We start from the raw sequence: 25,565 nt of genomic DNA, 5'->3' as shown, positions 1-25,565 counted from the left end.
CAACAAACAAATAAAAAAATAATAATTAAAAGCTTACACTGTCTATGATACAGGCGGTTATATGACATATAATGGGCAGACGAGACGATACGGCAAAGGCAATAGTACTGCGTTTTTATTTTACAGACGGGGAGGCTTAAGCAAATCAAAGAGGCGTCGTAAAATTTACAGCCATCAAAGGTAAATTTAAACACCCGACGAGTCAGTGAAAGGGCGCCGAACAAGGCAATAAAAATAATAATACCAGTTGAAGTTAAAATAATTTACTTTTAATGAAGTAATTTGCCCACTTTGAAAAAGGATTCCCTTTTTTTTTTGCAACTCTACTTTTTAATTTTAAGTCAACGCATAGCTCAGGTATTTTGGAGGAAAATAGTTCAGGAATAAATTATAATTTATTTAAAAAAATTTAAAACAACAGGTCTCTAGTAATAGAATTGTTTTTTCTGCCATCTGGATAAATACAAGCATAAAACATATATTTCGAAACTCAACCGGGGTACTTCACTGTTGCCGCCCCCCCCCCCCCCCCCTTTATTTTCTTTTATTCGGCGGTTTTGGTTCCAAACTATACCTGCGCCATCAGTAGAGAACGGAGAAATTCGCCGTTTCCGATTACCTCTTGGATGGACTCCAAAAGCATCTATGTACTCGGCCAAATTACACCTCTTCATTGGCTACTGACACGTGACACCTGTTAACGTGGGGTGCTTTTGATTCGATAAGTCTTGTGTTGAGGGATTTTCGTTGGCCCAAAGTCCTTCAGATAAACTCTGGCCCAATCATTGAAGAAATCAAAAAAGGTAAAAAGTATTTGGAGTCCAGTCAGTCGCGAAATGAAACCGCGTTTTAGAGACTGGAAAAATTCGCGCTTTCGATGACCTCTAGGATAGACTCCACAATCCCCTACACACTCGGGCAAATGCCACCTGATCATTGACTACTGACTCGTGACACCTGTCAACTGGGACGCTTGCCATTCGATAGTTTTTTTGGTTGAAGGTTTTCCATTGGCTCAAAGTCCTTCAGATAAACTGTGAACCAATCAGAGAATCTATATATAGGTACATGTTTTCGGAGGCCCGAAGGCCAACGCACCCTCCTTCCGCCCCTCCCAAATGTGCGCCCTTTAAGGGTAGATTGGGAGTCTGCTTTCATATCTGTATAGTCCAGAGCCCCGCCTTACTGAAACTACCAGATCCAGAAAACATGTCCCCTCCACCACTATGGAACCCATAGTGGCTTCTTAGGAGCCTGTAGACTGAAATCCCCACATGGGGCTATATGCAGGTAAGGGTTCAAGTCAGGCGCATTCACAGTCCAGCAAATCCAACACCATAATATATATATATATATATAAGTCCATTATATGTCATTTATATGCCATTATATTGATATATGTCCATTACATGTTATTTATATATTTATTATATTCCTTATATTGATTATATCCATTATATATACCCATATACATATTACCGGACATGCTTCAGCACCTGCTACCCATCAGTCATCCAGGTATTGCCATAGGTTGAGGACCATCCACTGAGGCCAGGTCCCCATTAGGGCCCTGACTAACCAGTGGGTAGTCAATGATCCTGTGCGTGCCTTATCCAGGAGTACATAATCCAAGTATCTCAGTAGTAGTTGAATACTATTCCGCTGACAGTTGCAAGGGAGAATGCTCACGGAGCCAGTGGCCCAACTTCATCTGCCACTTGAAGTCTCACTATGACTCTCCGAGCAAATTCACGGAAGAGAACCCAACTCTCTTTCCGTGCCACCACATTTGCAAGGTCGTAGTCACACCCAATCAGACCCAGGTGGAACTTCAGCTGTTCACGAAGATCCTCAACTTTTTCACAATCATGCAGCACATGCCTGACATCATCCACTGTGTGGCAGTGCCCACACAGCGGATTCTCTGCTAGACCAAATTGGTGTAGTTTGGCCTTGAAGTTTCCATGCCCAGTTAGAAGTTGAACCGTGGCCCGCGTCAGTTCTATATGTTTGCACTGAAGTCGATCTTGTACATTCGGGAAGATCTCATAGGTATGCCTACCTTTTTCACTTGCTTCCCACTTGCGCTGCCACTGCCCCATGGTCACTTCTCTGAGCCTTATGTGGTCCTCCGGCCTGAGGGTGCCCGCAGCTTTCAGGGCAGCAAGCTGCCCTTTTTCAGCCACGAGCAGATCCAGTGGGATCACCCCAGCGAGAACCTGCAGAGCGTCATTGGATACGGTATGGTAGGCCCCGGTAACCGCAAGAAGGGCAGCACGCTGCGCCGACTGCAGTTTCCTCCTCATATGTACCAGTCCTGAACGATGCCACCATGCAACTGCACCGTAAGTCATGATTGGGATGAACACCCCTCTATACAGACATGCCAGCGTAGGCGACGATAGGCCCCGGTTGGTCGGGGACAATCCTCGGAGGCGATGAAACATCACCACAGCCTTTTGGGAAACGTACTCTAAATGCTTAGCAAATAAGAGCCGATCATCCAGTAAGACTCCCAGATACTTATGAGTGGTGGTAAATTTCAGGCGCTCACCCCCCAGGCTCACTTGTGGGTAGTGAGCCCAGGCTCCGCTAAACTTGCCCTTTAACATCATACATCTGGACTTTCCCGATGAGAACCGAAGTTTCACCGAGTCAGCCCAGGATGAAATCTGCACCAAGATCTCATTACACCGCCACTCAAGAGCAGCTCTGGAACAACCTGAGACGAGAATAAGTCCATCATCAGCATACCCAAAGATCTCGCAACCCTCAGGCAGCCGGACCCAGAGGAATCCATCTAACAGTATGTTCCACAACAAGGGACCAAGCACGGAGCCCTGGGGGCAGCCCTTTGACAAAGTCTTTTCTACTTCCGCATTCCGCAATTCCACCACAGCTATGCGGTTGCGAAAGTAGTCACACAACAAGGAGTAGAGGTTCTGAGGACACTCCAGCTCTCTCAGCCGGCTGAGGATCCCTGGCCACCACGCTGTGTCAAAGGCACTGGCGATGTCCAGGAATATCCCCATCAGGTATTTTTCCGTACATCGCCCCACACTGCTGAGGAGGTCATGCAGAGCGGTTTCCGTTCCAACACCCGATCGAAAGCCGTACTGACGGATGTGCAATCCCCCCACTTGCTCAAGGTGGTGGGTAAGCCGCCTGTTAACTAACTTTTCGAGAACTTTCCCCAGGACTGGCAGTAGTGTGAGAGGCCGGTATGATTTTGCATTAGCCGGGTCCTTCCCATCACCTTTGTATAGGGCTCTAAGGATGCCCTTTTTCCAGGTCTTCGGAAATTTTCCCTCTGCGAGGGATTTATTGTATAACTGCAATAGTTGTTCTGAAATCCTGGGGTAGACTCTCTTAAGTATTTCTGCCGTTATTTTATCGTGACCAGGGGCTTTTTTGTTTTTCATACTATTGACTGCATCCGTAAGCTCTTCCCTGTTAAAGGGAGGAGTGTCCTCCGCATGGTATGGTTCTAAGATGTTCATTCTGGTGTGCGTATGCGAGTTGCTCTCTCCGACAAGGGAGTCGTCAGGGAGAAGCATTCCCATCATCTCGACAGAACTCTCCACTATATCCGTGCTGAACTGGTTACCTATGTTCAATCCATGCATCGCACTGGCCACTCGCTGTCTCTGAGCAGCTATTCTGTATACTATTCCCCAGGGGTCCCTGTTACCTTCAGTTTCCACAAAACTTCTCCATGACTCCAGTCTGACTTCCCTTACTCGGTGGTTATATTCATGGCGGAGCTGACGATACCGCCGCGAACCTTCCTCACGATCTGCTCCTTGCAGAGAGGACAGCCGACACCTAGCTGCCCACAATCGTTTACGTGCACCTTCAAGTTCGCTTGACCACCAGGGATTACCAACGCGGTTATTTTTGCGTTTCCTCAGCACAGCTTCTGAAGTCTCCTGTATTATCTTTGTAATTGCTTGTGCTCTCACATCGACTGAGTCAGATTCCAGCCTCTCCTGATACACCTGCACCTTCTGCAGGAGTACTTCATCAAATTGTTTCCAATTTGTGTCCTTATGAATGTAACAGGTCCTAGGGACAGTATCAGTAGCGATATTAGTAGGAAAAAGGTCTACATAGAATTGAATCATTCTATGATCACTTGAGGTATGGTCTGTTACCTCCCAATTTGTAATCAATCCCCAGGCACGTTCCGTGCATGCTGTAACATCAATAAATGTCTCGCTTCCTTGGGCCGAGACATATGTGGCCATCCTCCCAGGCTGGTTTACGATATGCAAACCATGTGCCAAGAGAAACCTGTCTACCTCCTCTCCATTCCGATCTACTACAGGTGAGTGCCACAACTCTGATTTAGCATTGGCATCTGCACATAGTATTACTCGCTTATTTCCGATACTTCTAAGTATCCTATCCCAGTGGTCCAGGTGAACTTGGACATCGTCTGAAAACTTGAAGTAGGAGGAGACCAGGTATATTTCTTCTCGTGCAGACCCAGTCAACTGCACCACTATATGATATTTACCCGAGAGGTGGCCACATACCAGCATATCTAAGGATTCATTCCAGACTATTATCGCTGCCTGGGGGTGTTCTCCTATAAATACCTTTCTTCCTGTCAGGCCTGGCAGATTTCCGCCTACAGAGTACGGCTCCTGCACCAACGCAATGTCAATCTTATTTTCACGGCATACAGCTTCAAGCTCAGCCGAAACAACCGAAGAACCCCGCATATTAAGTTGTGCACACCTAACCATAATCTATGCGAGAAGCCTCTAAGGCGGTCATCTTGACCACAGTTGGGCATGTGCGGGCAGTAACCTCATGATCAATATCAGTGAGGTTCTCTCGCTTACAGTTGGCACAGCAAACCCTCGTGGCCTCGCACTGCTTATTAGAGTGCCCTTCCTTTCCACATCGACCACATGTTTGCGCCTGCTTGCAACTACTGGAAAGATGTCCATATCTCTGACATTTATAACACCTCAGTGGGCTCAGAAAATCTGCAACCCTACAAGAGGTGTAACCCAGATAGATCCTTCCCATAGAGATCATAGTACGTCTAGTTCCTGGATTGCATTGTACAATCAGATGGACCTCCTCTTTTTTCCTGTCTCCAATCATCCTCCTGATTTTGAAGTCCCGCTTAAATTCCTCACAGGTGCCATCAGCTGCGCTACAATTCTTACTATAGATTGTTTCAGCCACAGCTTCATTAGCCAGGTTTCTTGGCACATCATAAATTATGACCGAAGGAAGAAGCTTCCTTGGTTCATGTACTCGCACTTCAGAGGAATCCTTGAGCACAGTTCTTATGTGCTTCAGTGTGGCATCATCTCCGGCTTCTACCAGCACTCCACCTTTGGCGACCGGCCTAATCGCCTTTATCTTGACATCTTTTTTGGTTTTATCCAAACCACCAACCAAGGCTGCTTTGGTTGTTTTGCTTGGTGCAAGTGTGTCCACCGGATAGACTACCAACACTTTCTTGACAGGTTGGATGGGAACAGGTCCAGCAGAGGTCTTAACAACTCGGGACGATCCTGGTTGTGATACATTCATCCCCCGGGCTGCAGCTGCATATGAGTGCTGCTGCACAACTGGAGCCTCAACACATGCCTCACTCCTGCCTTCAAGACGGCCTGCCAGGAAGATTTTTGTATGGACCATGCGATGTATGATCATCTGGAGTACTTCAACCCTGCTATTTATCTCCAGAGCAACCTCAGGTTGAATAAGTTCTTTATTATTCAGAATCTTCGATAGCTCCCCAACTATCGTGTTTGTGGTCAGACCCAGCTGACTCAAACTGAAAGGACCTTCCACTATGGTCTCACCCTCCTGAGGTTGATCACATGGCTTTTCAGTGTTCACCACGGCGGGCGGACACTTCGGATCATTGGAAGATAGTCCTCCATCATCGGACTTGCCCTTTAGAGGCTTGTCCCTAGGATGAGACTTCCCCTTACCGGTCTTTCCAGTACAAACCTTCTTGGAGGCCGTCCTGCTCCTTGTTCCCACTTCGTGATCAGATTCTGAGCTTTCTGTGGGGCCCTCCCGCTGAGTGCCACCTTCAGGCGATTTGGGATCCTGGGAATTACGACGGTAAGCCCGGCCCCTCTTCACCATGCAGTGCCCCGTATGGGCTGGAGCCTCCACAGTTCCAGTTTCTCGGACAGGATTTTGGGATGGCATGGCTCTGGGCTCCCTTCCCTCACCAGAGGCCAGTCCCATTTCCTGGGCCAACTGTTCCAGGTTGACCTTAGACCGCGTGGCGCTCATCCACGCGGCCTCACAGATCGCCTCAGCTGCACGCTTAGCCGTGACAGGGAATCCTTTCGGAATTATGGCAGTGATAGGCACTGACTGATAACCCGCCTTCGTTACCACCCTATACCACGAGGAGGTGGTGCTCGATCTGTGTGCGCTTTGCAACAACTTCCGAAAGCACTTTGCCCAATCCGTCAAACACGAAGTTCTAGGAAAGACAAAGCTGTCGCGTGTGGATTTAATCAGGTATCTCCGAAAGCGCTTGTAGAGCAAACAGGAGATACCCCGAGAAAACAGTGGTTTGGATTCTATCATATCGTGAAATGAATCCACGAATTTTTCCGGTCTCTACCGGCGCGACTGTTTGCTGTCCCTATAACCGCCAAACATAACTTGCTATAGCTAGGGACCGGAGCAGCTCTCACAGTTGCCTCGCTGCACAGCCGTCAGCCGGGTCTCACCTGTTATCTCGGCGCTGATAAGCGACGTCGCCGAGTCCGCGCGCAGCATTCTTCGCGATACGCGCGCTCAGTCGCGCGAACGTGTTGATAGGCGAGGTTTCGTCGAAAGACCCCGTGCAGTGCCGATTTCTTAGCGACGCGTGCTTCCTTCGTGAGCTCTAAGGTATGACGCGGATTATTTTATTTTTTTTAAATTATTTTTTATTTGTCGGTGTTTTTTTTTCTTTTTTTTTTTTTTTAGCTTTCTCTGTGAAATCCAGTGCTACCAGCAACGTTATATGTCCAAAAATATAAACGAAATATTAATCTCCCCCAGCGCAAGAATCTTTTTAAGAACGTATTTGCTTACGTTAACTCTGTGCTCATCTTTCCATACTTAACTATGATTAGGGACCGGAAAAATTCGCGTGTTGAATGACATCTAGGATGAACTTTATAGTTCTACGTACACTCTGTCGAATGTCACCCTCTCATTGGCTTCTGTCTTGTGAAGGTGTCCCAGTGTAGTGGCTTGTGCTTCGGTTGAGTGTTTCTCACTGGCCCAGAGTCATCCGGGTGAGTTGTGAGCCAATAGCAGAGACAGCGCCGAGGTATAACTATATGAATTTTAGGCTGTTGTGAAAATAATCCTTGAATTTTTCCGGTATCTAACTATGATTTACAATCTGCTCTAGGCCTGGCTTGCGACGTAAAAGTAAATACAATAAATTACTTTGGCTTTTCGCATACCTTTCTACTGCATAAAATCGTCTCCTGTCCCATTATTAGAGACCAGAAAAATTCGCGAGTTCAATGACCTTCAGAATAGACTCCAATATCCTCTAGACACTCGGACAAATGCCAACTGTTCATTGGCTGCTGACTTGTGAGACGTCTCGACTGGGTGGTCTGTGATTCGATAGGTACTTCTATGAGTGAGGGTCTCTAATTGGCCCTCAGTCCTCCAGATTAACAGTAAACCAATTACAGAAGCAGCACTAAGGTATAATTATTTGAATTTTAGCATAACACGAAATGAACCCGCGAATTTTTCAGGTCTCTACCCATTATGCAGGAATTTTTTTAAGTAATTTTTTTTATTCTACATTTTCAGTCCAGTATATATTGTTTTTCGTTGTGTGACTTAAGGGCCCAACCTACCCGAGCACACTTACAGAGTGCAAGGTTTCAGAAAAAAACAACCACCATTTTAAGACTGCTCAAGATATCCGAGTGGGGTCTGTTTACGAAAAGCATTTATGAATGCGCTGAGGGTGTATGGGTAGTTCTGTTTCAGGATTTCGTTTTTAAACTGTAAAACGCGTGTTTTCAGAATAATTTTTAGACATGAAACTCCCGGTAAAGGTACTTTAAAGCACCCAAGGGTCTTGCATTACTCCTTTATCTTAATTTATCCAATATCTAATGTTATGGTTACCACTCAGATATCATAGTTGTCTCATACACGACGAAAAGACTGCGCGCCACTCCACAGCCTTGAGCTTAGAGGCGACACCGCTCTAGAAACACCAGCGAGAGTCTCACTTATCATCCCTCCTCACCAACACAGATACACCCCTGACTAGGCGGGGCCCTAAACCCTGTTCGCGGATTCCTTTCGCGATAGGCTTATGTGAAAATAATTATATCTTTGTGCTGCTTTTGCTATTGGTTCTCATTTAATCTGGAGGATTGTGGGCCTATAAGAGACCCTTAGTCAAAGAACTAGCGAATCACGAGTTACCCAGCAGAGACGCCTCACAAGTTAGCAGCCGATGAATAACAGACGTTTGTCCAAGTATGCAGAGGATCATGGAGTCTATTCTGGATGTCATTGAACCGGCGAATTTTTCCAGTCCCTAGGCATCAGGCTTAGCTAGAGTCTGGAAAAATTCGCGCTTTGGATGACCTCTAGGTTAGACTCGACAATCCCCTACACGCTCGGGCAAATGCCATCTGCTCATTGACTATTGACTCGTGACACCTGTCAACTGGGACGCTTGCGATTCAATACTTTTTTGGTTGAAGGTTTTTCATTGGCTCAAAGTCCTTCAGATAAACTGTGAGCCCATCACAGAAGCAATATAAAGGTACAGTTGTTTGGCTTCTATCACATCGTGAAATGAATCCGCAAATTTTTCTTGTCTCTAGGTTTAGCTCAATTTGGTGGTTGAATTTGTTCACATTCTTAAAATTATTACTTTTTTGTTTACTCGCGGAGTTCACGCTTCAGAAACTATTAGGCGTACGAGTTTTAAAGAAGCGTCTTCACAGATATCAGCTTATAATAGTTTTAAGTTCCCATATGAACTACAGCTACAGGTATCTTCCTTCAGCACAAAATATTTACTTGCTTAATAATTATCAAGCATAGTACATAACCATAAAATGAACGTGATTTTGTTTGTGTGAGCAATTATATAAATGCATTTACTTTTTTATTGTACTTGTATAGGGACCTACCTACATTGCACTAGCTTTTACACAAGTGCATAGTAAAAGAGGTTAAGTCTTAAGTCTCGAAAAATTATAAGTGCGTATGAGTTCAGTATTAAATGTAAGTCCTGCATTTACTTGTTTTCTTAATCACGCGTTTATAAGCCCACGTAAGATCTAATTATATAAAAGTTGTTTTTAAGTATAAATTTAATCCTTAAAGTATCATTAATTTTTTTTATTTGTTTCTATTCTACTAAGTGAATTAAATATCTATCATTGACAAAATATTATGTTGCAAGAAGCAACATTTTCAAACCCTTCTCCTTAATTTGACAATGTATTTGTAAAATATTATTTACTAAAAAAAGTTATAAAATTTTGTGAATAAACCAATTTTAAACTTCCCCATAATATGAATGAATTTGTTTTTCTATTTCAAAAATGTGTGAAATTAGACAATTACCTATATGCTGCATTTATATTATACCTAAGGTAGGCGGCCTACCTTATAAAAATGGCGTGCAATGCACGAAACTGAAAAATGCTGGAATGTACAAAAATAATATGTACTAAGATTTGCCATAGAAGTTGCATTTACATTACTTGTTTTTTTTTACCAAACAAACCATCTAGTAAGTATAATGTGGTGTCCAGGTTTATTTGTCCGTGTGCATTTGCTGTTATTGTAGAAAATGTCTCGTCGTTAATAGCCCAGTGTTCGTCTGTGCTGTTATTATATTTTTTCATGAATAAATTTCTTCCACGAAATGTCTTGTACTGTCTCTGATGTTTAAGCTTGCATGTGTTCGTCTGTGCTGTCGTCGCTGTGTGGCACATAATACCTGTTTGGGTTCATCTTTGGGTTTTTCTGTTTGACATGATTTAAGCTTCTTCACTGTGGGTACATGTTTTTAATGTTTTATTTCTTATTTTGTATTTTTTTTTCCACGACAAACAGTACAAAACTGCAATGGCGAATGTCCAAGAAATTGTACTAAATTGAAGTTCCAAATTGCATGAATCCTTTCAAGAACGCATGATATTTGTAGACTTAAGGTGGTAAATGTTTCAGCCCCCAAAATCTGTTGACTCACAAAGACACCCTTCATCAGCTGATTATTTCGCGAATTGCCAACTACCCCAGAGCGCGCCACGCCGGAGACAAGGCACTTGATAACGCGATGAGTAAGCCAGGCTTATCTCAGTGTTGATTGCCATTCCATCACGGTGTGACGGAAAGATAACTTCGTATGAGATAAAGATAATGATGCCATTTTTAAAGAGGCGCACATTGACATCCAGCTATTTTACCTCAGCCATAAATTACTTTTTTTTACGTCATATTATCATGCATAGCAGCTTGAAGTTCGGTCTTCAAACTCCATGCAAATTTTTTTTCACGTCATTACTATTATTTAAGGGCTATTTATGTGAATTGTAAATGATACCTTCCTTGCATTTGTCATTCTTTACATATTTTCAACGTATGTTCTTTGAAAGTAATATAAAAGGCATTAAAATTTTGCGCAAGTGATAATTAAGAACCCCATGCACGACTTCTTACAACCCATTGTGTTACAGGCAGTGAATATCTGTTATCTTATATCTTTAAACGAGCAATTCTTGTATATATATATATATAATATCTGAATCTCGAAAGCGATTCCAACGATTTTCATGAAATTTAGTATGCAGGGGGTTTCGGGGGCGATAAATATATCTAGCTAGGATTCATTTTTAGAAAATGTCGTTTTATCCATGTTTTCAATAATTCTTGTGTGTTTGTGTGTATATATATATAATATCTGAATCTATGAAGCGGTTCCAACAATTTTCATGAAATTTAGTATGCAGGGGGTTTCGGGGGCGATAAATCGATCTAGCTAAGATTCATTTTTTAGAAAATGTCGTTTTAACCGTGTTTTCAATAATCAACTTTATCGATAATCAACTTAAACATAAATGACTCTTCCTTTCATCTATTGGCGATTAATAATACCATTTTTTTTTAATTGGGAGCAACTAACTGCTTTAATGACACAACAACACTAAAGCTACTCCAGTAGATGGCGTTGCTAAGCAACACTGAGCCAATGATTGTTTGGTTTGAGGTTAGACCAAGAAAAAAAATTGTTTACTTATTTTATTTGTGTCTTTTTAACTCATGTGTTTACTTAAAAATGCCTAAACGATTTTTGAAAGAAACGCTTCTTATTATTATGTCGGTAATATCGAAAAATACTATTCATATTTAATCATTTCATCAGTATGTAATTCGTATTTAAATATAATTTATAAAAAACACATTATGTGGTGTTTATATCCTGTTAACAGCAATTTTTTGCTTAATTTGTGTTTTTTGTCTTTTGGGTATTTTTTAGTTTTCTTCTACAGATAAAGTGCTTAGCAATGGCGTATGTCCAAAAGATTACATCAAGTCATGCACTTCCATTGCACAAATCTTTCAAAGATAATAAAAAAACAATTTACCAACAAAAAAAATACCGAGCAAAGCTCGGTCATCCAGGTACTAAACATTTATAGCAGAACAAATTTAAGGGAGATATTGACAAAAGAATAGCCCTAAAATAATAATATAAACGAGAAAATGAAAGAAAAACACATAATATTCAGTTTTGAATTAACCATGTGTATGTAGCTTACAACTTCAAACTCTTTATTTTTAGTGCATAATCTGTAAATCAATGGGAATTAGATTTTTCGAAAGCCCGGTAAAATCAGGTTTCTGTAATTTTTGGAAAAGCCTATTTTTATTGATTTACGAATGATGCACTAATGATGACATAACATTTCATCTTTACGTTCCTAAAAAAAACAATAACGTATATGTTTGGTTAAAAAACGTTTTATAAATAATTAAATATAGCAATATTATGAATGTATTTAAAATCAAAATCTAAAACACGAAATACTAGAAGAAAATAATTATGATACCATCTCCTTAATAATACACTGAAACAGGATCTGTTTACATATTTTGTTTTTAAACTATATTTAATAGTAAGAGTGGCTAAAACGAATGTTTTCAGAATATTTTTAGACATGTAACATGCGGTACAGGTTCTTGAAACCACTCACTCTACGGACTTGCACTAGATCTTTATCGTCATTTCTCCACCATGCAATTTTATGGTTACCGCTCAGATTCTATGGTGCTAGACGAGAAGACTGAGCACCGGTACACAGCCTTGCCCTTAGAGGCCACACCACGCTAGAAACACCAGCGAGCTCCACCCTTATTATTTCGCCTCACTAACACATACACACCCCTGCCTTAAGGCGACGGGACTTTCGTGGTTGCTGTGGGCTCCAAGTCAGATGGACACAGACGTGAAGATCATAAATGTGATTATTTTACTTTTTGATGTGTAGCGTCTTGGCTCTCGGTGTACGGAATAATTACGTGAATGGAACGGAAGTCGCATGGAACGGAAATATGTAACCACGGTGGCAGATGGTGCGAACCAAAGCTCACAAAGCCAAAGGGAACTTTATAATGGTAACTGTTTAATTAATTTTAAAAATATTGGCAATATTTTAATAAGACTCCTAATCGAAAAAACAGGTGCAAAGCTGGGGTTTAGTAATTTTTTTTCAAGTCTTTCTCGCTTTTATCTCAGCATTGTTATTTATATTGTTTAAAATTTCGGCATGCCTATCAACTGTTTCAATAGTCGACATAGCTGCTCCCTCACATAAGTTTAGCGGTGGGTGCGCAAACTATTGTGATTAGCGTCAAGAAATGTGATTGAAAACACTGTTACCTCCAGTCCAGAAGGGCGGAAGGACAAGGGGAGAAGCTCAGAAACTGGTTCTAAAGTTCGTGAAACAAAAGTGATTTTATTAACAAAACTTGTAATAACACATCACATCCTTCAATACACGCATGCACAGATATGACACCCTTATGATTTCTTATTTTGACGATTACAGCATGTGTCCACGATGTCTGTGAACAGAAAAATATAATTAACAATATTGGATCACATCTATATTTCACACACATTAAATTAACGCCTTATTATAAAGCAAACAGCAAATTATATTAGCAGAAAATATGGACATCAAATCAATTGGTTTTTGGCACATTCAATATTACGTTAACTAACTGTACTAACATGAATTTAACATTTGCCAAACAAATCAAATTACAATAAGAGAATAAGAAAATGTGAAAGAAAATAATTAAGGGGAACTGACATGAAATCGCTTATAGTACAGTTAATATAATCCGTAACTAGTTTACATTCTCTCTCATCGCGGTCTGATTCTTTAAAGTTAAACAGTGTTTATGGTGTAAGTCTCAATACCAAATTTATGACACTTAAACTGTTCACGTTCTTACACACACGTTCTTACACTCAGCGGGTCGTATTCAAAAGTCTCCTGGTTACTGACAGCGGTATGCCGTGGCGCCCCGCCAATATTGCAGCGAGCAGTCTTTATCTTTACTCGCTCGTCAGTCGTTCAACGAAGTAGCTGCGTTTTGAAGTTCTCTCAGGAGTGTTCGTTACATTGATCGTGTAGTCCGGGAACTTATAACAGTTCAGTCGAATCCGTTACGTAAAACTACGTTGGTTACGTTACGGTAAGCCTCAACGTATTGCAAGTTGATACACTTTACGTTATGCGGTACTCGACCTCTCCTCCGTCTCTTGCCACACTGCCCCACTGCCGTTTTACTTTCAACGCCAGTCAAACATTTACTTTACTTATCCCGTAACCTTCACGAGACAGTTCCCTTCATTCTACAGCAGACGAGGCAAATTTTCTGTTTCCTCACTCTGCGAAAATTCTAAGTCCAAACTAATTCGGCTTGAATTTATTCTAAGTCCCTCGTGGACTTGTAATATTTCTACTGGGTTGAAAATTTTTCAGAGTCCCTTACGGACTTAGATTCTGACGACGGCTCTTACCGTTTTCTTCCTGAAGCGGTCGCTACGTCGTCGGGCAGCGTGACGGAGGAGGCCGGTGGTGTAGATGGTAGTCACTGCAGGTTCATGCTGCTGGGCCAGTCGGAGACTGCCTGCAGAAGCGTTGGCTGGGCCGGTTTATATAGTCCGCCGGGGCCCGACCGAAGAACAGTCTGGATACCCGCCGGCGGAAGTACGTCATCGTTGGTTGTTCCGATTTTTTTCTTTTTTCCTAACCTAACTTAAACTAAGTGTATTTTAGAGGGGTCCGGGTTAGGGAGGGACCTAGGTGCGTCTCAGGCCGAAGCCTATACGCCTAGTCATGCTGGGATTAGCCATGCAGGGAGAGGGTCGCATGCATCGTGTGCTAGGAGGGGATTGGCCAGCCATGGCAACGATTGGCGCCATGACTAACTCCCCTCACTCTTAAATCTAGACTATAACTAGAGATAGGTTGGGCCCAGGTAAAACCTGCATAGACACAGGGAAAACCCTGGGCACATTCATGCGGGATGCAATTTGGCATGCATTACGTGTAGGAATTTACAGGAGACAGAGGATGGTCTGGATGAAGTGTTGGACAGAGTAGAAAAGAGTCTACCATGCGGGGGTTGGGTACTTGGACTCGTGGTCCGCTTTGCTTCTTATCCAGGACTGGATTTAGTGACCAGGGACGCAAGCGCCCCTGGTGGTGAGTGGTTACACTGACCACTCACTCCGCCGCCAGTCAGCACCTGAAAAACTAAGAAACTAAGACAAAAAAGATAAATGACTTTCAAACTAGGCATTTCGTTACGAAATATGCAAACACCCAACTCAGGGATGGAGTGCAGTGCTTAAGATAAAACTAAAATAAGAACTAAAAATATTTTTTTTAAATTTTTATTTTATTTTTATTTTTAGATTTTTTATTATTATTTTAGAAATATATATTTTTGATGACTATTACTTAGTATCTAGGACTTATTACTAATTTACAAATCTCTAATATCTACTACTATACCTACTACTAGTTAAATATAGAGGAACTGTCGGTGTATAAAGTTACAGGTGAATTAAGTCAAGACCTATTCGCATTCTGGCATTTGTTGCAAGCTTGTAATTCAAAATCCCATGTCTTTCAGAAACACAACCGGCACTGGAGGTGAAGCCTGCCAGGCGGGCCATGCCCATCGTACATAGGGAGTCAGCCCTAACACAACAGGCAGTGAACTCCCGGGAGCCAAACCTACACCTGCGTGCTTCGGACCATTTTGAATTAGCTAATTATTCATTAATGTCTATAATTTAAGTTTCAACTCGCGGGAGACTGATTGGCCGATCGCTCAGCCAGCCACAGCACACTACGGAGGTTTGTGAGCCAAGATTGAATTTGGCATTTTATATTTTCCATGCAACTCTGGATCTTGTTCGCCCAGTGATGAAATATATGGGTTTCTGCTTATGGCACATTTATCATAGAATTTTTGCGCAGTTCGGAAATAATATTGTTTTAAAAGTTCGAGTTTGAGCTCTCTGTGCATAGCCCTTACGGGGCAATACACAGGCGCATCTGTCGCAATACGAATACTCTTATTCTGAATTCTCTGTAGCTTGATTAAGTGAGATTCCGCTGCTGTGGTTGTTCCGGACGAAGCCCGCGAAGCCGGGTGGAGTCGAAGCGGCCCGAGCGGCCCCGATGCATTGCCGTCCGGTGCGCAGAAATCGAACATTGCGCGCCCCTGTGCTGCGGGTGGTATCCATCAGATAGCCAGGGGCGCTGTCTGGTAGTCGTATAGTAACGCAGTGCGAAACTGCGTAACAACACAATTTCCTTATATTTATCTAGATGAGCATTATTTTAAAGAATTATACGATAAATTTGTGTCCGCGTTTCGTCTTATAAGTGTGTTTTTAGAATTATGGATAAATTGGTGGATTGGTATTAGGGAGGTAGTAATTATTGCATCAGTAATCATTGGTAACATTAACAAATGTTTTTTTTTTGTATTACACAGTGAGAAGTAATGATTAAAATTGAAATTGTTCCATGTAACATTATTTTCAGTAAACTTACTGCGAAATATGTTTTTTTTTTCGAAAGCAGGGTGGTAATATTAAACAAGTATAAGGAAAAATCTAAATATTTTATCCTTCAATTGTGAACACTTAATTCATTTTCTTATTAATGGAATTTTGTATTTAACTCTCTGAAACGAAAAATATATTAGAATTCGTATCAATTATTTGAAAATTAGGAAAAAATAACATTAATTAGCGAATTACTCTGAAGGCCTTAACGAACAAACGAAAATAACACTTTCACGCCTACTGCACAACATATGAGCCCATTCATGGCACAATCCACATTGAACCCAAAGTTATATAAATTTTATTTTCTTGAATGTCTAGCCACAAAATAGACAATCTGCATCGTCCTGACTGGAATTTCCTGTCCAATAGATTCTGGTGTGTTGTAACTCTCAGGAGACAATACACCTTCATCTTCGCTAGAAGTTTCATCTTCAGTTCTCATTTTCTTGGGAAAATAGCCTTCGTTTTTAATTTTTCTTGTTCTGTGTCGTTATTTTGCTGGTTGCTGGTTGACCCATCTGGACTATTGTATGACGGCTCCATTGTGAGCTGGTGCCTGCTTCTTCTTTGAGTTCGGTTTAGTTGCTTTTTTTTTATCAAGTGGCGATTTTAGAGCGTCCTTGTATGGAGAACTAGTTATGATAGTGACCTCCCTTTTTTTGGTGTTATCTTCAATTTTTCACTTGGAACCGGAGAGATGAGTTGTGGGTTGACGTGGATTACAGATTTTGCTGAGCCTCCAGCCACCTCAAGATAGCCCTGCTTTTCTATCCAGAAGAATGCAGATGATCATCATCGTCTTCGCCGCTCTCATGATGTTCAACTTTGTCAGAAACATTTTCTGCCTCATGTGTTGAGCTGCAGCGAAGTCAGTTTCGGAGAAGATGTTCCTGTTTGGTGGATCCACATCTCGGAGCACTTAGAAACCACTGACTTCGATTTTCCAAGATTGAACCGTGAGAAATGCCTTTGCAGACTTCTCAGCAATTTCATGAGTGTCCAGCCCACCTGTTCTCAGTGCCTGCCTAACGTCTTCACTACAAAGGGTCGACTTACACATACCAGTGATGTGACAGTGACGTGGCAGTGACGTGGCCGTCCCCTAATTACACCGACCGTTATCTCGCGTTTATTTCTATCCACCATGGACAGTGTTTCATCCGTCGTCTAGCAATGCGTTTGAGTGGCAGATGGCGATGTTATCGAAAAAAGAACTTTCATGATCGCTCTAACTTTGGATGAAGAATAGCAATAACATGTAGTTAAAAAAACGGACGTGGGTAAGATAAGGCATGGAAAACCAGATCAGTAGAAAGGGAATTTTCCATTCCGAGCAAGGAATTTATGGACTATGGAGCGAATTTTCATGAAAATAATTAATAAAAATAAAATAATAAAAAGTATTGGAGTGCTATTATAATACGGTTGGTAAAGAATAAATTCAATTAAAATTAAAGAATTTAAATACTCTGTATGATTAATGTATGATAATTGTTAAATTTAGTAAAATAAATTAGATAAATTTAAATCAATAAATATACTGAAGGATTATTATAATTTATTAATTTAAATTATTTTTTAAATAATAATTTAATAGTTTATCATTTAAAATGCAAATAAATTATAAAAACAGGAACATAACCTCACAAACACTCCCATGTAAACGGCCAGGAGACTACTAAAACTTCCACAATCATTCCGTGCCAGCGACAATGGAAGTTTACAAGCAACCTGATATCGTTATACGTACGGGAACATAACTTCACTCATATAAATTCACTCGCAAATACACATGAAAAAGTTTATAAACACAAATTATATTTCTAATATTCACAATAAATATTTTTTAGTAATTGAAACATCTAACGAAATACAGACAACACACCCTTAACATATAAATAAATATTCCAAAGACAACATAAAATATAGAAATTTAGGAAACATGAATGTTTTGTGTTTAACCTTCACAAGGATCGTAAACATAAGGACCACTAAAAAAATAATAAGTTACCTGGAAGGTGCTGAGATTAATATAATTGCGGGCCAAAATCGCGTAATTTTCTTCACGTGAAGTCATGATTGGAGTATAAGAATCTGTGGCTGACAAATGACTGCCGTTGGTTCGCGGTTTGTTCGTTCCTTTCCTACGGATCGCTGGAAGCTCGTTGTGAAAATAATTTCAAACGGAACAGTTCGCTAACGGCCTACAGTCAACCGGCTTTGAGCGACGAGAAGTTCTCACGATAATAATAATAAAATTCGCAGGTGAATTTTTTTTTTTTTTCACTAACGAGTCGGCCTCTTATGTCAGGTGTTCGGGATACGTGTAACGTGAGAAACTGTATGGAGAGACGTGTCGCAAGCGTGGCGTGTAAATGCCTAATTAAGAAACTCGAGCCGGTTTCTCACGTCATAAATTACCGACGCAACTGCTTAAACGAAAAGTGATTCCATTCTTAATTTGAAGCTCTGGACATGCTTTTAAATAAGCGGTGAAACTTCAAATGAAAACATCAAGTATTCTCTCTAAAGGCTGGTTTACGATTGATTAGATAATTAAGAAATTTAAAAAAATAAGAATTATTCACGAACTTAAAATATGAATATTTGTATACGAGTGGGTTCTTAAGTGTCATCTACACGTGAACTGTTTCGGCGACTGTTTATAAAGTGAAGTGAAAAGTTAATGTGGTTTTCATTGCTTATTACAACAACAATTTCGGCAATAAAGGTTAATTATTCTTGCATTTTAATAATCTGAATACTAGTATAATTTCAAGTATTTATTCTTTTATTATTAAAATAAAAATGATTCAATTTTATTCATAAAAGTATGCAATCATTTCATCAATGTTTTGTTATGACGTTGTCACGTTAAACTATCGTCCGTAAACCGACTTTACAGAAACCAATTTTTTTTATTTATATATAGATGTTGGGCCTTGATTGCTGCTTACTGCGTAAGTAAAAATTTAAATTTAGAAATCTAGGACATAACATCGTGGGAATTCGTGGGAATTTATTTTTCAGAAAGTTGGTGGATGGTGCATGTGCAGGTGGCCAGCGCTGTTTCCCAATTCTCGGAATACCAACAGTTTCTTTGCGAATTACGACCGTCTGGAAGAGAAGGCGCTGCCCTCTTTGGCCGGGCCGTTCAGGATGAGTTAACTTCCGCGCTGGAAGGCTGCTATGATTGATTGACGTTTCTGACAGTTGACTCGAAGACTGTCTGAAATGAACCCAGTCGACCATGAAATACAGACAATGCCACAAAGTTTTGACGGGAATACTTCTTTAAAATTGCTTCCATAGTGGGAGGCAATTCATAAAACGAATGATAACAAAGTCGGGGAATACAGTTTGGTGTTGCAGCTACATATCCATAATCTCCATCCAAAATGTAATTACACCACTGGATAGCTAAAGGATCAAAGAATTCGTTACGCTAAGTGAGGACTGTGGCCCATTGCGCTTGGTGGAACAGTGTAAGGGGAAGCGCCACCATCTTGAGGTCATTTTGCTGCGTTTCGAGATTTCCATTTAGTATAACTTTTGACTAGGAGAAGCTACGACGTTCGTTTGGGTTTCAATCGTCACCTTTCGTCAATATCTATCGATTGCACATAAAAAAACATTAGTGTAAAATAGTTACAGTGAATATATATGGTGTTAAAATTAAAAAACGTGATTATAACATACATAAAATAGCGTATTTTATATTTTGTATAGAAAATATTACCAGTTACGTACACGTATTCACATACAACACACGGCAGTGTCCATGACACAGACACACCCCATTTTTAACACACAAGCTCTTCTGGAAATCTTTTTCCCAAGAAATAGATGGTCCTAGCTATCAACCTGCAGAACTGAAATGTTGTCTCTCATACAAATCTATCTTGAATTTAGGCCTCTGCAAAGCTTCGACTAAGCGAATCGATTGAAGCTAAATTTTCTATTCATTCTATTTCAAGCTTAGGTTGTGGTGCAAAGGTTTCCGTCTGATGTGAAGCTACACATTCGTTGCAAAGCTTCCAAACATTGGAAACTAAGATTCATTCCTAAAAATATTTAGTTATTTTTTTCTGTTGTATATGTTTTGCTTCAATAAAGGGCGCACCCCGTTTGCTTTAATGAATGACGAATATTAATATTATGCATGATAATTTCATATTTTTTTATTGAACTGTGTAATACATGGAATCCAGTTGATAAGTAAACAGTAGAGACTAGAAAAATTCGCGAATTAATTTTGCGTTAGGCTAAAATACAAATAGTTATACCTCGGTGCTGCCTCTGCCATTGGCTCAGAACTCACCTAGATGACTCTGGACCAATGAGAAACGCCCGAACAAAGCTTTATCGAATCACAGGCTGCTACGTTGGGACACCTCACAAGACAGCAGCCAATGAGTGGGTGACATTTGACCGAGTGTATGTAGAACTATGGAGTTCATCCTACAGGTCATTAAACGCGCGAATTTTTCCGGTCCCTAGTAATCAGTAATCACTTATTCAGTTCGAACATTACAAATGCCGAACGATTATATACATATATATTTTTACTTCAATCCTGTATTTTATAAAAAAAAAATGAAGTGTAATACAGCTTCGCCGAGGCCTATATTTGCTATTCGATATCGATATTCGTTCCGCATGGAAAAAAAACTAGTATTCGCACATAGCCTACTTGAATTATGTAAATCTATATTGGTGATGGAAAGAAAATGAACATTTCAGGGAGAAAAAAAAAGTGGTCATATTTCTCTCCTCACCCCATTCCCCCCTCCCCAGATTTTGCCAACACACCCATATCTAGAGATAGGGAAAATAATTCGCGGGTTCATTTAGCGATAGGCTAGAATCCAAGTGCGTGTAACTTATTTCCGCTTCAGTGATTGGAACACAGTTTGCCTGAAGGACTGTGAGCCAATGAATGACCCTCAACGTAAGAAGTATCGAATCATAAGTAGAGACCGGAAAAATTCGCGGTTTCAATGACCTCTAGGATAGACTCCATGATACTCTATGTACTGGGACAAATTGCACCTGCTCATTGGATACAGACTCGTGACACGCGTCAACTGGTATGCTTGTGATTTGATAAGTCTTTTGTTGAAGGTTTTTCATTGGCTTAGAGTCCATCATATAAACGGTGGTCCAATCGCTGACTCAGCATAAAGGTGTACGAGTTTGGAGTCCAGCCTATCGCGAAATGAACCCGCGAATTTTTCCGGTCCCTAATCATAAGCATCCCAATTAGCAGGTGTCACGAGTCAGTAGCCAATGAGCTGGTGTAATATTCCCGCGTACATAGAGGATCGTGGAGTCCATCCTAGAGGTCATTCAAACCGCGAATTTTTTCCATTCCCTACCCATCTCTAGGGGCATGCACTTTCCGCGAAAAGATTTCGAGACTAGTTGAAATTCGAAGCACTGTGGTATCGTCTGTGTTTCGTGATTGGGTCTGTTTCTTCCAGTTACGTGTCTACTGTCAGAACATCAATCACAGTAGGTCAGTGCGTAATACAAACGCGTCCCGAGTGGCTCGGTAAAATAAGGCAACGGCTCTTCTCTCAGACGGTCGCCAATCACAAGGAAGAAACCGCTGTTGTGGGTACACCTTGTTGCAGTCTAATGGTTATTCAATTCTTTTCCGCGGAAAAATGCCTGCCCCTACGGGCATCTCTAGCTGTGGGTGCTCCTGAAGTGAGGTGCAAAGAGTGAGTGGGTTGCAGGGCCCCAGTGTCCCGGGCTCACGCACACTAGACGCCCCGGATGGCGCAGCGCTGTCTGTGTACCAGCGGGCGGACGTGACTGACTGTCTGTGGCTGGAGGCGGTCAGCGGACCGCGTCTCCTGCAGTCGCGTCGTCGTAGGGAGGGGGGGGGGGGTGAGGGAACACGTCCGCGGCTCCCGACTCCGTACAGACTGGAAAAATTCCCGCTTTGGATGACCTCTAAGGTTAGACTCGACAATCCCCTACACGCTCGGGCAAATGCCACCAGCTAATTGGCTATTGACTCGTGACACCTGTCAACTGGGATGCTTTGCGATTCGATAGTTTTTTTTGGTTGAAGGTTTTTTTCATTGGCTCAAAGTCCTTCAGATAAACTGTGAGCCAATCACAGAAGCAATATAAGGGTACAGTAGTTTGACTTCTGTCATATCGTGAAATGAATCCGCGAAATTTTCCGGTCTCTAGTAATGCGGACTGGGGATAAAAAATTATTGGCTGTGCAGGATCAAAAATTATTTTCCCCTCACAACACCCCCCAAAGATATTTCATACAATTTTCTGTAGCTGCAATACGCGTTTAGAATACACTTGAATGGCCACAGTATATAGGCGAACACTGAAAAAAAAAACCTGTTTATTGTATAGGCCTACTAATCAATAAGTCATTTAATGTTTACTTTTAAAACTGTTCTCTAACAGCATCTTTTTAAATGTGAATTTTTATAAGTTTAATTGGTTATTTGTATTTTTCTGTGGTAGTGTATGACACGGCTGTCGGCATTTAGATTCATCACGTGTAAAAATAAAATTAAAAAATATAGTTAATTGATTACAGACCTCACGTGTAAACTTCACAGCAGAATTTTTTTTTTCCAAGCCCATTACTCAATGGCTAGTATAAAAAAAATTATTGTCACGTCGAATGACAGTTGACGTGTGTTGAATTTACGAATCCCTCATGCCGATTTGTGTGGCAGTTTTTTTTTTTTTTTTTCAATCAATACTGTTACGAGGCTTCTAAATACGAGGCCGGCCAGTTAGGAGGGCCAGTCTACGGGATTCTCAGAGACCCCTACCCCTCTCTCCTGGAGTGGGCATACTACAGGTACATGGACCTTCCATTAGCGCGTTCGCTGTCTGACAACCAACTTCGTAACCCTCACCCCCTCACATACTCTTTTATTCCCCTCTTTTTTCAAAAAAAAAATTCTTCCTCTCCCAGCGCCTTCCCATTTTTTTCGAGGGCCTCTCTGCCTCCCTTGAGGGCTCGGAAGGTCCCCAGAGCCCCGCGCGGAGTGGCGTAACCAGGACGCCGCTATTCTGGGAACGCAGTGAAGTGAAGAGGGGTGGGTGACCTCCTTTGGCGAGCGATAGCGGGCGACGAGAGACGGGCTTCGTGTGTGAATATTAGTGCTTCAGGGACGGTTCCGCGGCGCGACGGACGAGTGAGTGGTGCGAGGCAGTGCGTCGCGGACCGAGGTGCGTGTTGAGACGAGCAGTAAATGGAGCCACTTTCGAGCCTAACTTATGACTGTATGAATATGTTTTTTTCATTCATTCAGATTGTTATAATCTAAGAAATTGTGTGTTTATTAGTTAATAAATAAAACTGAAATTAATTTCGGCTATCCTTTCCAAACCTGTTTTCCCCGACTGCACAAAACAAAAATCTGTACTTATACAAAAGATTCCCTTGGAAACCAGTTGTCAAGAAATAGTTTGTAATACTACAGGAAATGAATTGTAACTTCTACAACACGTGGCAATGTTTATTATTGCATTTATGAAATACGTTTTTAGAGATGATACTGAACCTACTTGTTACGAAAATGGGCGCATAATATTATTTTTGTTGATGTTTCATCCAAGCATTATTATTTTTTTTTATTTGTTGAAAGGATAATAGAATATTCAATAATTAGATTTAATTTTGTTTTATTATGCTTATTAATGTGCGCAGTTAGTGCTAGAAAGCTATTTGGGGAACGGTTTACAAATAACTATAACTAATGGAGGTCACGGGACAACACAATGCATAAATTACCGGGTAAGAATCCGTATCCAGTATTGTTGCGAACAATATTTTGTAGTTATACAGTCTATTTCATGTAAATGTATAAATTTATAAATATCTCTAATTTTACATGAATATTTCTGTTATTTCTATTCTGTCCAACTCTTCTTCCTGAACCATCCCACTGTTTCCTGTAGTCAACCTGCTTGAAGTTAATGCATGAAATTTTGCATCCCGCATGTAAGTGTCCACAGTTTTCCCTGTGCCTATGCAGGTTTTACCTGGGCCCAACTTATCTAGTTTTAGTCTAGGATAGTCAGTGAGGGGAGTTAGTCATGGCGCCAATCGCAGCCATGGCTGGCCAATCCCCCTCCTAGTACATGATGCATGCTACCTCTCCTGCATGGATAACACCCTGCATGATTAAGGCGTATAGGCTTCGGTCTAAGACGCACTTAGTCTCCTCCCTAACTTGGACCCCACCCAAATACACTTAGTTTTAGTTAGTTTAGGAAATAAATCAGGTAATTCCTGCTTTAAATACAAATTATTCTAACTGCAAAACGCAGTGAGCTAAAAATTTAACTAAAAAAAAAGTATGAATATTTTACGAGGTAAGAATTATTCACTAAAATTTTAACGTTACCTATATAACTTAAATTAAAGAATTTTTATGAAATGACTGTTCTCAAAGATTGCTGTTCAGCTGTCCCGGAATAATTACCAGAATATTTAAAAACATTTTTTACGAGGATTACCGATATATTTGTCGGATTACCTCGCGAAATTTCATTGACTAAGATCGGCGTGTGGGAATCCAATTGTGAACTGATTTCGTACAGCCGTGTGCATATAACTACTGCGCACTCACTCGTGTGTTTATAATTGTGAACGACTCTGCTCATGGCGTGAGCGTGCTTGGGCTACCTGCGCACCTGCTTCGCCGTGTGTGTGTGTGTAACAGCTCCGCCCTTCCACCGTCTCTCTCTCTCTCTCTCCCTCCCTCCCAATTCCCCCCCCCCCCCTCGACGCTGCTCTTCCAAACACCGGCGCGAGTTCCCCTCCCTTACCTACCGTCTGCAGCAGTCCGTAACCGACCATTGTGTGTCGGAAGGCGCCCCGCCGGGGGAGAGGACGCGCTAACAAACACGGCAGCTCGTCGGACTACCGCACCGCGTGAAATGTGTGTCCGTGGCCGCGTGCCACGAGGAACACGGTATTTATTTCACTTATCCCGAGTCAGACGTCTGCGCGTCCGTGCACCTTTAACGGATTTTTCTGTTATTTGTAGGTTATGTAACGTAATTTCTTTAAACGATTCAAGCAGCGGGGAATTTCGAGTTAGTATAATTTATTTTGTTTATTTATTTACATAGTGAATTCCTTCAAATGTCAGGTTATTGATTTATGAGAGGTAATGTTGATTATTTGTGGATTTAAGTTTTTTTTTATTGATAAAACTTCATTTATTCTAATATTTAAGTTATTATTTTTTTCCAATGTAATTATGCCACGAAGAAGTCGTCCAAATATATACGTCGTAGTACCAGAGATGCAAGCAGAAAACGTAGAAGGAAAGGAAATCAGGTTGCCTAATAGGAGAGAAAGTAATTCTATGAGAATAATTAGAGAAACGTCTGTTGAACGTGTACTACGTCT

The 25,565-nt window shown here is 41.2% G+C and overlaps 1 protein-coding gene across 3 annotated transcripts in view; it reads left to right on the top strand.

Moving 5' to 3' along the window:
* LOC134528283 (uncharacterized) overlaps window positions 1-25,565 on the top strand; it is a 316,931-nt gene that overhangs the window by 274,565 nt on the left and 16,801 nt on the right. For 2 of the 3 annotated variants that reach the window (XM_063361778.1, XM_063361776.1), the window contains exon 1: window positions 6,802-6,888. The exons of the other annotated variant lie outside the window; for it this stretch is intronic. The gene's annotated coding sequence lies outside the window, so the exon portion shown is untranslated. Of the gene's footprint in view, window positions 1-6,801; window positions 6,889-25,565 lie in introns of those variants that run through there. 3 annotated transcript variants of the gene reach the window in all.

This window comes from Bacillus rossius, chromosome 1, assembly GCF_032445375.1.
Source record: "Bacillus rossius redtenbacheri isolate Brsri chromosome 1, Brsri_v3, whole genome shotgun sequence".
Taxonomy (NCBI): domain Eukaryota; kingdom Metazoa; phylum Arthropoda; class Insecta; order Phasmatodea; family Bacillidae; genus Bacillus; species Bacillus rossius.
This window is presented reverse-complemented; position numbering and strand designations above follow the sequence as displayed.